The sequence below is a fragment of the Macaca fascicularis genome, chromosome 11, assembly GCF_037993035.2.
Source record: "Macaca fascicularis isolate 582-1 chromosome 11, T2T-MFA8v1.1".
Taxonomy (NCBI): Eukaryota; Metazoa; Chordata; class Mammalia; order Primates; family Cercopithecidae; genus Macaca; species Macaca fascicularis.
The window spans coordinates 133,542,866-133,554,408 of NC_088385.1; the positions used below are offsets into that span (position 1 = coordinate 133,542,866).

Sequence of the window (11,543 nt, forward strand, 5' to 3'; positions counted from 1 at the left end):
CTTGGTCTGGGGATGGGGCATGGGTCCCAGTTCTAGCCACTGAAAGACAGAGAGAGACCCACTGGGAATTCTTGGAAGACTGTTTTTCCCATGATAAAATCAAATGCAATGTACGAAGTCTCATCTTTCACCACATTTAGAGCCACAGTGTAAAGAGCTGATGTCTGGTGCTGTGTTCGGCATCATGTTACCATGAGGTACACACCTTCTAAGTAAACCACTGTGCAGAGGTTAGAGTACAGGAGGACGGAAAGAGCCTGGAACCCTGGTACCATATTTGAGTTTCTGGACCAATGTAGAGTTCATCTCCAGATATCATCTCTCTGTTTTTGTTTGTTTGTTTGTTTGTTTGTTTGAGACAGGATCTTGCTCTGTCCCCCAGGCTTGAGTGCAGTGGCACAATCTCAGCTCACTGCAACGTCTGCCTCCTGGACTCAAGTGATCCTCCCACCTCAGCCTCCTAAGTAGCTGGGACTACAGGTGTATACCACCATGCCCAGATAATTTTTATATTTTTAGTAGAGACAGGGTTTCACCATGTTGCCCAGGCTGGTCTTGAACTCCTGAGCTCAGGTGATCCACCCACCTCGGCCTCCCAAAGTGCTGGGATTACAGACGTGAGTCACTGTGCCTGGCCACCTCCAGATATCATAATAAATAAATGCCAAGAATCCTTATGTCTCTACTCTTAAAGAACATGGACATGTTTGCTGAGTAGTTGGTCAGCTACTTGCAGCTAAACACATTTAGAGTAATGCACTAGCTATTATCCATGGTTATTACCAATGATTGTCCTGTGATGTGTACCACCAGTGTGCTTTTCTTCCGTTAATCAATACGAATTCCAACTATCTTTCTAGAAACTGCTCAAGATTTAATTCCAGGGAACAGAAGCTAGGAAAGAATTTTATGGTTAGAATTCTTAAGGAAGTGACTTTGATAAAATAAAAACTATGCAGCCAACACACACACACACACAAACACACACACACATTTTATATATATATATATATTTTATTTTATATTCATTAATATATATATTTTATTTATACACACATTTTGTATATATATATGTATATACCTGGTACCATATATGAGTTTCTGGACCAATGTGGAGTTCACCTGCAGATATCTCTCTATTTTTTTTTTTTTTTTTTGAGACAAGATCTTACTCAAATGCAAAGTACGAAGCCTTTTCTTTATATTTTAGATAGATAGATAGATAGATAGATAGATAGATAGATAGATAGATAGACGATAGATAGATTATATATCCATATAATCTTTAAGCATTAATTTGGATTTAGTCAGGAAAAGAGAGTCTGTACAAGTTTTATAGGAATATAGAAGTTAGATCTTATACAAATATGGATTGAGTAAAGCAGAGGGAGATTTTTAAAGGCTTCAGTGGAGGATTCCAGACAAAGGTGTTGATTTTCAGATCTCCTCCTGCAGCACTAGAGAAGCAGGACCTCAGGAAGAAGCTCCATAAGCTGTCATGAGCACACGTGGAGGCTCCTGGAGAGGACAGTGAAGCCACCCCCCCAGCAGAATGGTGTCCAGGGGTCGATGGCTTCTGCTTCTTTCTGCTTACCAAAGCACTCCTGGGTTTCCCTTAAACCAAGCTCTGACCAGTAGGCTCAGAGGCAAATAGATCAGGGAATGTGCCTCTCAGCCTTAGAAGAAGATGGTGGCTGAGGTGTCAAGAGGAAATATAGCACCTTGATATATACACCAAGGGAAGAGGAGGGGGAAATGTTCAAAATTACATTTCATTCATTCATCCATTCAAAAAATACTTAACCTGCTTCATAGCAGTCACTGTCTTGTACTGGATAGAACAAGGTACAAACTAGGTGCAATCTTTGCGATTATTAGGTTTATCGTAGCAGTTCTTGCTGTTATGTCTCACTGCTCTCATTGCAAATGTTGATGGTGGCTTTTACGTCTGTGAAAATAAAAAAGCATGACCTTTTGATAGTTGTTTGCTCTACAGAAGCCTATTTTACTGTGTTTGCATGCAAACTTCAAACTTCTATCCGACCTTAAGCTAATGGGAGCTTGTAAAGAGGTGGAATCGAATGTAAAGTTTGAAAAGACAAGAAAAGAGAAAAGGAAAGGGAAGGGTTGGGGAGGGGAGGGAAAGAGAGGGAAAGGAAGGGAATGGAGGGGAGGGAAGGGGAAGAGGGGGAGAGGAGAGGAGGAGAGGGAAAGGAAGAGAGGGGTGGGAAAGGAAGAGAGGGGAGGGGAGGAGAAGAGAGTGGAGGGGAGGGGAAGAGAGGGGAGGGGAGGAGAAGAGAGGGGAGGGGAGGAGAAGAGAGGGGAGGGAATGGAAGGGAGGGGAGGGGAGGGGAGGGGAAGAGAGGGGAGGGGAGGGGAAGGAGCAACAACAAACATTTGTGTTTATTTCCTGTTAGCTCCATTTCTGGCCTTTGGTCTCTTTCTCAGAAAGCAGGCTTCAGTGGCCTCGGTTTCCTCCCAGAACCTAGAATGTCTCACTAAGGTGACAAGAAGTGCAAGGTAGTTAGCTCTCCTTCAGTGCTTATGAGTTAAAGGTGATAAAATCTGAAGACCGGTTATCACATTTGAATTTTTCTTTTTATTTCAGGAGTCGATTTTCACTGCCAACCAACAAGGTGACCCCCACAAAGCAACCATGTTGAGACAGTTCATTTGCTGCATTTTGATTATTTGCTAAGAGCAAATACCTTTTCTGTTTGGGTTTTGCTTTTAGAAAAAAAATGTGGCATACGGTGGTGGCTTTCCCCCTCACTGAAAGAAAAAAGGTAGTAACTCTACTGGTGCACTCCTCTGAGTTGTGCTAACCAAGAAGAATGCTGAAAGAAAAGGGAAATGAACACCATTTTCAGGCAGCTTCTCCAAGTTTGTTTTGACAGTGTTATAGTTTTCCTTTAGCGACTGTTGAAGCAAATACCTGTATTTATGTTCAGATTAAACTGAGAGAGCAAAGACTGCTAGATCCTGTAATTTCTGGGCTGCAAATGCAGGATAGCTGCAATGAATTTCAGATTCTTAAAGTTTTTTGCTGTAGTGAATTCATGACACAAAGCATTTGGAGGGAAACCTATTAGAGAAGAAACATATCCTAAATGAAAATTACTGAGGACGGCAGGCTCTTGTCATTTAGTGGACTAGTTATAGCACTGTACATGAGCCTGTAATATTTGTTCTCCTACTGTGGTGTGACTGGTAAAATGAAAAGGTATATCAGGGGAGTGCTTGACCGACGTTCTTATTTCTTCCATCTTCTTATATTGCTGGGAGGATTCTACCACTGCAGGGCTGGAAATTAATATCACACTCATTTGATATGAAGAGCAAAAGCAAGGTTATGAGTCAGAGACATTTTGGTCCCAGAACAATAACTCTATTGATTGAGTCAAATGTGTTTAACTCCAACAGCAAGACCTTCCATCTGCGTGAAATAATCTTGTCTGTTCATTGTAAACAGGAGCATCTTCGAAAGCTGAGCTAGAGGCAGAGCAACTGGTAAACCAGATGTCCCAAATTTCTAGGTTTATACATTGTAATCGTTCTAGACTTGTGTGTGGATATTGGTAAAATGACATGGTTAGATATCTCACAGATTTTGTGAGATATGTCCAAAGTTCCCAAGTTAATGTATTACTGAAGTTAGAATTTCACTTATTGCGAGATTGGAATGCCAGCGAGCTACTGAACCATATGTGTGCCTAGGGGCCATTTTGAGACAATTTGCTGAATATTAAAAGTACAACCGATAATGTTTCTCTCCACATCCACAATAGCGCTTAGAGGAAGCATCTGGGATTGAGCCATCTCACATCTGTCTAATCACATTCATTCAAATGTGATGGGCCCAACTGGCCTACGGTCATGGCTGCATATCACCATGGGAGGAAATTAAATCAGAATTTGGCTCAGGAGAGAGATGAAGAGAAAATGCACATAGATAATTGGCTCAGATAACATTCTGTTTCTAGAAGTCACAAAGAGTGGGAATTGGAATGTGTAAATTAAAGAAAAACAGGTAAGGGTTCACATGAAACCCAACCACACACCCTGTAGAGCCTGCTTCTTTTCCACCATTCGATGGGGCCATGCTCGTTTTACTTCACATGTCAGACACTTCTCATTCTCTCTACTGTGCCTGCGAGCAGTTGGAGTTTGAGTTTTTCAGTCAGTAAGGTTTGCTGTTTATTCAAGAGCTGCTGCTAAAAAAAAATCAGGTCTAGTGAAGAATATAGAAAAGTGAAATTATGCATATGTTCCTGGGGAATATAATAGATGTTCTCATAGTCTTATAATGTAAAAAAAAAAAAAAAAAAAATGAAGGTAAGACTCCAGCTTCCCCTCTTCTGTCTTTCTGGCCTCATTTTAGGCTAATATTTTCTTTTGCAACCATGTAACAAATTATTACATATGGAAGCTGCAAAACTGAAGGTTCTGTAAAACTTTAAAGCCAGAGAACTTATGACTCCTTCATATAGGGAGAAAGATGGATGAATATCAGGCTGTTTTTAATATTGGGCACCTGGTATTTTTCAGTCCTTAAGATCAAGTCCACAATGGAAGAAGAACATTCATTTGGTACAAGTTGATGATTGAGTAAGCCCAAGGAGTGATGTCAACACTAGGGTTCACCTGAGAACATGGACACGACTGATGATGTTGGAACCGAACTGTCGATTCCCTCCTGGGCAGGGGTCACCGCGAAGGATCACCGACACGAGATTCACAGCAGAGAGTTATTTATTACTAGCGCGCTAGGGTCCCAAGCTCTAAGTTGGCCCTGGGACCCCGACTGCTTGTTACAGGCTGTTTATATAGGCAAATACAAGTTCAAACACAGCTTAGGGCGTGAAATTCAAACAAAGCTTTAGGCGCGTGGTAATTGGGTCTGTCTATGGCCTGAGCAAGGTGTCTTATGCTAATTGGTTAGAGCAGGACCTTATGAGGTTTTTTTTTTCCTGGAGTTGTTGATTCCGGGAACTTCGAGGCAGGGTGGGACCCCGGAATTGGCAGGGTGGGACCCCATGAGGTTGTTTCCCGGAATTGGCAGGGTGGGACCCTATCAGGGTGGGACCCTATTGAGGCAGGGTGGGACCCTATCCAGAGCCACCTGGTGTTAATTTTTTCTATATGAGGCCTAGTTTCTAAGTTTTATGAGGCCTAGTTTCATTCCCTCCTCTTTTTGTGTCAGAGGCTCAATCTTGAGCCTCTTTTTCAGTCCTGAGGGTCTGGTATTGTTGGGTCAGAACCATAGCATGTAATCTATTTTTAATAAGGGTGAGTAAGTGGTTGAGTATGCATGGCCTGAAAGTCAGGATGAGCGTGAGCAGGATGAGGGGTCCTAAGATGGTGGAGATTAGGGTGCTAAGCCAAGGGGATTGGTTGTACTAATTTTTAAACTAACTTTGTTGAGATTTTTTCTCTTTTTTTTTTTTGTCTAATCTTTTTTAGTTTTGCCATAGAATTTTTAACTATTCTTGAATGATCTGCATAAAAACAACATTGCTCTTTTAGGGCTGCACAGAGCCCGCCCTTTTTTAGAAAGACAATTTCTAGTCCTTGTCGGTTTTGTAATATAATTTCAGACAGAGAAGTCAAGGACTCTTTAAGTTTTGTGATAGATTGTTCTATGGCTTTAAGGTTTTTATCTATGGCTACTTTAAGTTGTTGCAGATGATGGTTACTATGCACTAGGGCTGCTGTCCCGGTCTTAACTTTAGCCGCTACCTTAATTCTTAATATGTTGGCGAGGGTGAGGGAGATTAAGGGCGGGGAAGTGCTTTGAGGAGCTTTTAGTTGGGGCTTCTCCGATATGGAAACCGGGGGCTTTCTAGCTTTTAATAAAACCTGGTTTGGCTTTACTGCAACAGGGGCAGTGTCTGGATTGACTAATAGTCTGATTTGGAGGGGAATTTTAGGCGGGTTGTGCTGGTATAAATAGAGACCTTATATTAATTTTGTTGTTATCTATCTGTTATCAGATTTTGCCGCATCTTTAAACTTGATGCGAACCAGGTTGCAATTTTCTGAATATCGGGTTGTGGTACAGGGCTGGACAAAGGGCATAGTTATATACTAAGGTTTTGTGGCTTATTTTTACTTTTTATTATTAGTAGTTACACAGGACCAGTTTTTGCAATACAAGTGAGTCAGATTTCTACAAGTTTTTTTATTGGTTCTGTCTTGCATCCGGGACAGGCATAAAACCTGTTCCGGCTGATGGACATTTTTCTAGCCTGTCCTTTTTATTCTTGTCTATCCTGAGGAGTCCTTAATAGGACTCCTGTGGGACCAGTAAACTGGGGGCCTGTGTCTTTTATCTTTCCTGCAATTTTTTTTTTTTTTTTTAGGTTGAAATAGAGGTCTGGAAACTAAGTCTTTATAGGAGTATTCTCGGAGGTCTTATTTAAGACCTCTTGATTACTAAAATTAATTATCTGTCAGGTCAGGCTAAATGGCCGGTGGGGGGTTAGCGTCAAAAACTATACTAGAGACGGCGCAGGGAAGAAGGGCAAACAATAAGCAAGGAGTTAGATACGAGAGAGTCTTATCTTGAGCGGGTCCGCGGAGTGTCGGAGTTTCCATGTCTTAAGTGGTGTTGGTCCGGACGTCTCTGGAGCAGCCTTGGCGTGGGATGCGTGGATCTAAGTGGAGATTCCGTCAACCTTTATGGCTGTGGGTGTGGTCAGGAGAACAATGTAGGGTCTTTTCCACCGAGGCTCTAGTCCTTGAGTGCGATGCCGTCTAACATAGACAGAGTCTCCCACCTGGAAGGGGTGACTGGTCTGTGGATGTCCTGGTTGGTACAGTTCTGCCAAGGGGGCCCAGATTTGGGCCTGTACTGCTTGGAGTCCTTTTAGCCGGGCCTGTAGGTCAGTCTTAGGATCGGAGGGGGAGAAGGAATTAAGCAAGGTTGACAAAGGGGGAGGTCCTCCGTAGAGGATTTCATATGGAGTGAGCCCAAAACGGTTAGGTGTATTCCGGGCCCTTAACAGAGCTAAGGATAGGAGGCGTCTCCAATCTTTTAAACCAGTCTCTAAGGTCAATTTAGTAAGGGTTTCTTTTATTGTTCTATTTATTCTTTTTACCTGTCCTGAGCTCTGGGGTCTATAGGCACAATGTAATTTCCAATTAATCCCCAATATCCTGGCGAGCCCCTGACTTACCTGAGAAACGAAGGCCGGCCCGTTATCTGACCCAATTACCTTGGGAAGTCCGAATCTAGGAAAGATTTCTTCCAAAATTTTCTTGGCTACTATGTGTGCCGTTTCTTGCCGGGTGGGGTAGGCTTCTACCCATCCTGAAAAGGTATCTACAAACACCAGTAAGTACTTATATCCAGCATAGTGAGGTTTTACTTCAGTGAAGTCTATTTCCCAATAGACTCCTGGGCGGTTATCACGAGTTCGTTTCCTTTCTGGCACTCGGGTAGCCCCAGCGTTTACCTGCCGACAGACCTTACAGGCAGATGTCACTTGTTCTACGAGGGTACTTGTCTTTGGGATTAGAAAGTCAGTTTTTTAAATCAGTAATTTTAGCTTTCGATTACTCAAGTGTGTCCAGGCATGCATCTGCTGGATCATTGCCAGGGCCTCCTTGGTCAGCATTGGGGGTTCGTCAGTGCTGCCAGCAGTTATGCCCCCGGGATTTTTCTCTTGGCCCAGCCGTGGGGGCTGAGCCTCTTCAGGGACCCCTTCTGGGGGTCCGGCAGGTGACATAGGGCAGCTGGGCTGGGGGCTGCCCACAGGACTGGGCTCTGTGCCTTTTTGCAGGGAACTTTCCAAATGGAAACTCTGGTTGCTGTTCTCATCATTGAGATCCAGCAGGATGAGAGGGCCACCCCCTCGGGGACTGGCGCCCCTGCCCCGACGTTCCCGGCCACGGGATCTCTTTGCCCCGCCACCTGCCCGCCTTCGCTCCTCCTCCTGGGGGTCCACCACTGGCACTCACTTGAAGATACGAAGGGAAGTGTCGCCTACAGTCACTCATTGCTTCTTCCATTTCCGGACCTTCTCGATGGTTGCCATTACCTTCTTGATGTTATCTTCGGCCCGGCTTCGGGTCTCGGCCCGTACGGTCTGGCCGGCCATGCTGGCGGGGCTGGGGCCGGAGCCGAGCCCGCGGCAGGGCCGCCTCCTGTCTGGCGGGCTCAGGCTTGGCGCCAGGCCCGGGCGCCGCGCTCTCGGCCTGCCGTCCCCCCGGGAGTTGGCCGCGCCCTCTTTCGTCCTTAACGCCTCCGCGAGTCCCCTGTTCTTTGCAGTAGGCACACTGGTCTTTTTCCACTTTTGGCCGCCTCCGCTTCTTTCCCTCTCTCCCTGGTCCTTTCTCTCTCACAACTGCTGCCAGGATTTTTGTTAAATGCTTATCCTTTACTCGGTTCTTACGATCCTCTCGCTCTATCTGTTCCTTCGCTAACCTGGCTTCCCTTTCCTCAGGGGTTTCTTTCTTATCTTGGCCAAATTTGTGGGGCGTTTTCCTGCCCCTTTGAGACCCGCCAACAGAGCCTGGCGATAGATTCGGAGACTCTCCCTACCTGGTGCCGTTTCATAGTCCTAGTCCGGGCGGGTGAGGGGAAATCCCTCGTCTATTTTATTGGGAAGTTGGGTTGGGAGGCCTCCTGGTCCTGGCACATTTTTCTGGGCCTCCAAGAGGACTCGCTGCCTTTTTCAGTGGTTAAGAGGACCTGCAGGAGTTGCTGGCAATTATCCTAGGTGGGCTGGTGGGTGAGGAGAATGGATTCTATTAACGAGGTTAGGGCCTGAGAGTCTTGGGAAAAGGAAGGGTTATGGGTCTTCCAGTTATAGAGGTCAGAGGCAGAGAAGGGCCAGTACTGGACTGTGTGACTGACAGTACGGAGGGGAAAAAGGGAGGATTGCTAAGTGGAAGGGCCTTCTGGGTCCTCAGTCCGCCGCAAGCGGAGACGAGGAGGTGTCGGCGGCGGCGTCCGAGGGGTGAGTTTGGGCGGGGCTGGAGGAGGAGACGGGGTGGAGGGAGGGGCCGAGGGAGAAGTTGGAGAAAGGGTAGGGGTCGAGGCGGTAGAGGAAAGAGCTGGGGACAAGACAGGGGGCAAGGGTGAAGCGTAAGGTGGAGGTCCCCGAAGGGGGTTTTGAGGTGGAGGAGGCAGGGGGTCGAGAAGGAGGAGGTCCCTCTGGGGTTCATCTGGGAGGACTGGCTTATGCGGGTCCGGATTCCGATTCTTTGGGGCTTCTAAGGCAAGGAGGGTAGATTGGGATGGGGAAGGGGAATGGAGGAAGGGTTTCACCCAAGAGGGAGGATTTCGGACCAGATCCTCCAAAATAATTATGTAGGCCACCTGGTCCGGGTGTCCGAGTGGCCCAGGATCCATCACTGTTGCTTTAACCTGTAAGATAATTGGGAGGTCAAATGTTCCGTCCCGGGGCCACCCAACATGGAGGGTAGGCCACTCGGACGAGCAGAATTTTCGCCATCGTCCCTTACGGACTTCTATGGAGAGGTTGTGGGCTTGAGCCCGAACGTCAGGGAAGTGAGTCAGGGTCAGAGACAAAGGAGTCGTCAACGTCTGTCTTATTTCGTCCACGTATAACAAGGACAAAACAAAAGTAACAAAAACAAAGACCAGACAAGTAAGGAGAAGCCGCACGGCCAGAGAGTAGCGCCACAAGATTACAAAATATTCAGACGGCAGGGGCGACCTGCCTACAGATTTGAGGAGGCTGACCGAGTCATCAGCCTTCTCCCAGACTACCGCCAGGGCGTCCCCCAGGGCGTGAGTGGGAAGGTGCCGGACACGTCTGTCCCCCTTCCCCACTTAATTCAGAAGGAGTACTCCCCAGAGTTCAGAGTTAGCCGGCAAGACAGAACAAAACGAAAGTGCCTGGTAGGTCCGTTCAGTCAGCAGTCCGTGGCCCGGGCCAGATGGGTCTCCGCCGGATGGGTCAGGGGTCCTCGGACGACCCCACTTCCCGGCCAATGCACCAAATGTTGGAACCGAACTGTCGATTCTCTCCTGGGCAGGGGTCGCCGCGAAGGATCACCGACACGAGATTCACAGCAGAGAGTTATTTATTACTAGCGCACTAGGGTCCCAAGCTCTAAGTTGGCCCTGGGACCCCGACTGCTTGTTACAGGCTGTTTATATAGGCAAATACAAGTTCAAACACAGCTTAGGGCGCGAAATTCAAACAAAGCTTTAGGCGTGTGGTAATTGGGTCTGTCTATGGCCTGAGCAAGGTGTCTTGTGCTAATTGGTTAGAGCAGGACCTTATGAGGTTTTTTTTTTTCCTGGAGTTGTTGATTCCGGGAACTTCGAGGCAGGGTGGGACCCCCGGAATTGGCAGGGTGGGACCCCATGAGGTTGTTTCCCGGAATTGGCAGGGTGGGACCCTATCAGGGTGGGACCCTATTGAGGCAGGGTGGGACCCTATCCAGAGCCACCTGGTGTTAATTTTTTCTATATGAGGCCTAGTTTCTAAGTTTTATGAGGCCTAGTTTCAATGAGGGTTTAGGAGATGCTCATATGAGGTCTTCGTATGTTCCCTGGATCCTAGCTCTGCCTTCCCACCAGAGAGGATGTAATTCAGCCGAGATGTCCCAGAGTCAGCTCTGCTCATATCCGCTCCGCACTGAAGCCAATCATCTGAGAAACCCAAGAAGTGTTTAATGCAGTTACGAAAGTGAGGGATGGAGACCATAAATTCCTTTTCATGTAGCAGAGTATATATGTGATACTCATTCTGTGGTATTTGGGGCATAAACAAGAGTAGATGAAGGAATGTGAAGGTACTCCAAACCTTGACTTTTATCTCTATAAAAATGGCGTAGGGACGGCACACACCTGATTGTTATGACTGTACTCTTTTCAGATTTGCTACCTGCCTTTCTACTGGTTTTTCTGTGCCACAGGTCTTGACTCCTGCAGGCTAAATTTCTCAGCCCCTTCTACTCACTGATATATGGGAAGGTTTGGCCAAAGGTGGGCAACTGGTGGGGAGAAGGATAAGGGAATTCAGGGGATGGCTGAGCCCATTCTCTACTTTAGACAGTGCTGCTGGCACTGGCTCTGTCTTCTCTGTTTCCATCTCCCATCAGACGGTTCTTCCCTCTATGGGCCTAGTGCTAGCTGGACACCTTCCAGTTGGATTCCCGTTCTGGGGATGTTCCCTCCTCCAGGGATCTAAGTCCTTCCCAATGTCTTCAGCTCCTGGGCTCAGCTAGAGCCATCTTTTCCCATTGTCCCTGTGGTGCTAGGGCTTTCAGTGGTTATTAACGTCTGTGTTGTATCATCTTGCCTGAATTTCAGCTCTCTGTAACCAGTTCCCCAAACAAAATTCTCCCCATTTACCTACCTTCTGTGAGTCTGTTTGCCTGACATGACTGTATTAAGTATACCCGGTGTATTAGTGAGCTTCAGATGATATCACAATGTGCTGTAGACTGAGTGACATAAAAAACAAAGGAATGTATTTCTCATTGCTCTGGAGCTGGGAAGTCCAAGATAAAGGTGCTAGCTGGTTCTATTCCTGCTGAGGGCTCGTTTCCTTGCTTGTAGA

At 46.5% G+C, this 11,543-nt stretch overlaps 1 long non-coding RNA gene and 1 pseudogene across 1 annotated transcript; one reads left to right on the forward strand and one right to left on the reverse strand.

Annotated features, from left to right (window-relative positions):
- Positions 1 to 2,402: 2,402 nt before the first annotated feature.
- On the forward strand, positions 2,403 to 11,339 carry LOC135966352 (uncharacterized). The gene is made up of 4 exons (XR_010579645.1): positions 2,403 to 2,520; positions 2,609 to 4,030; positions 4,549 to 4,670; positions 10,493 to 11,339. It is a non-coding gene; the product is annotated as an uncharacterized lncRNA (long non-coding RNA).
- Positions 4,735 to 8,231, reverse strand: LOC135966351 (B-cell CLL/lymphoma 7 protein family member C pseudogene; annotated as a pseudogene).
- Positions 11,340 to 11,543: the final 204 nt, after the last annotated feature.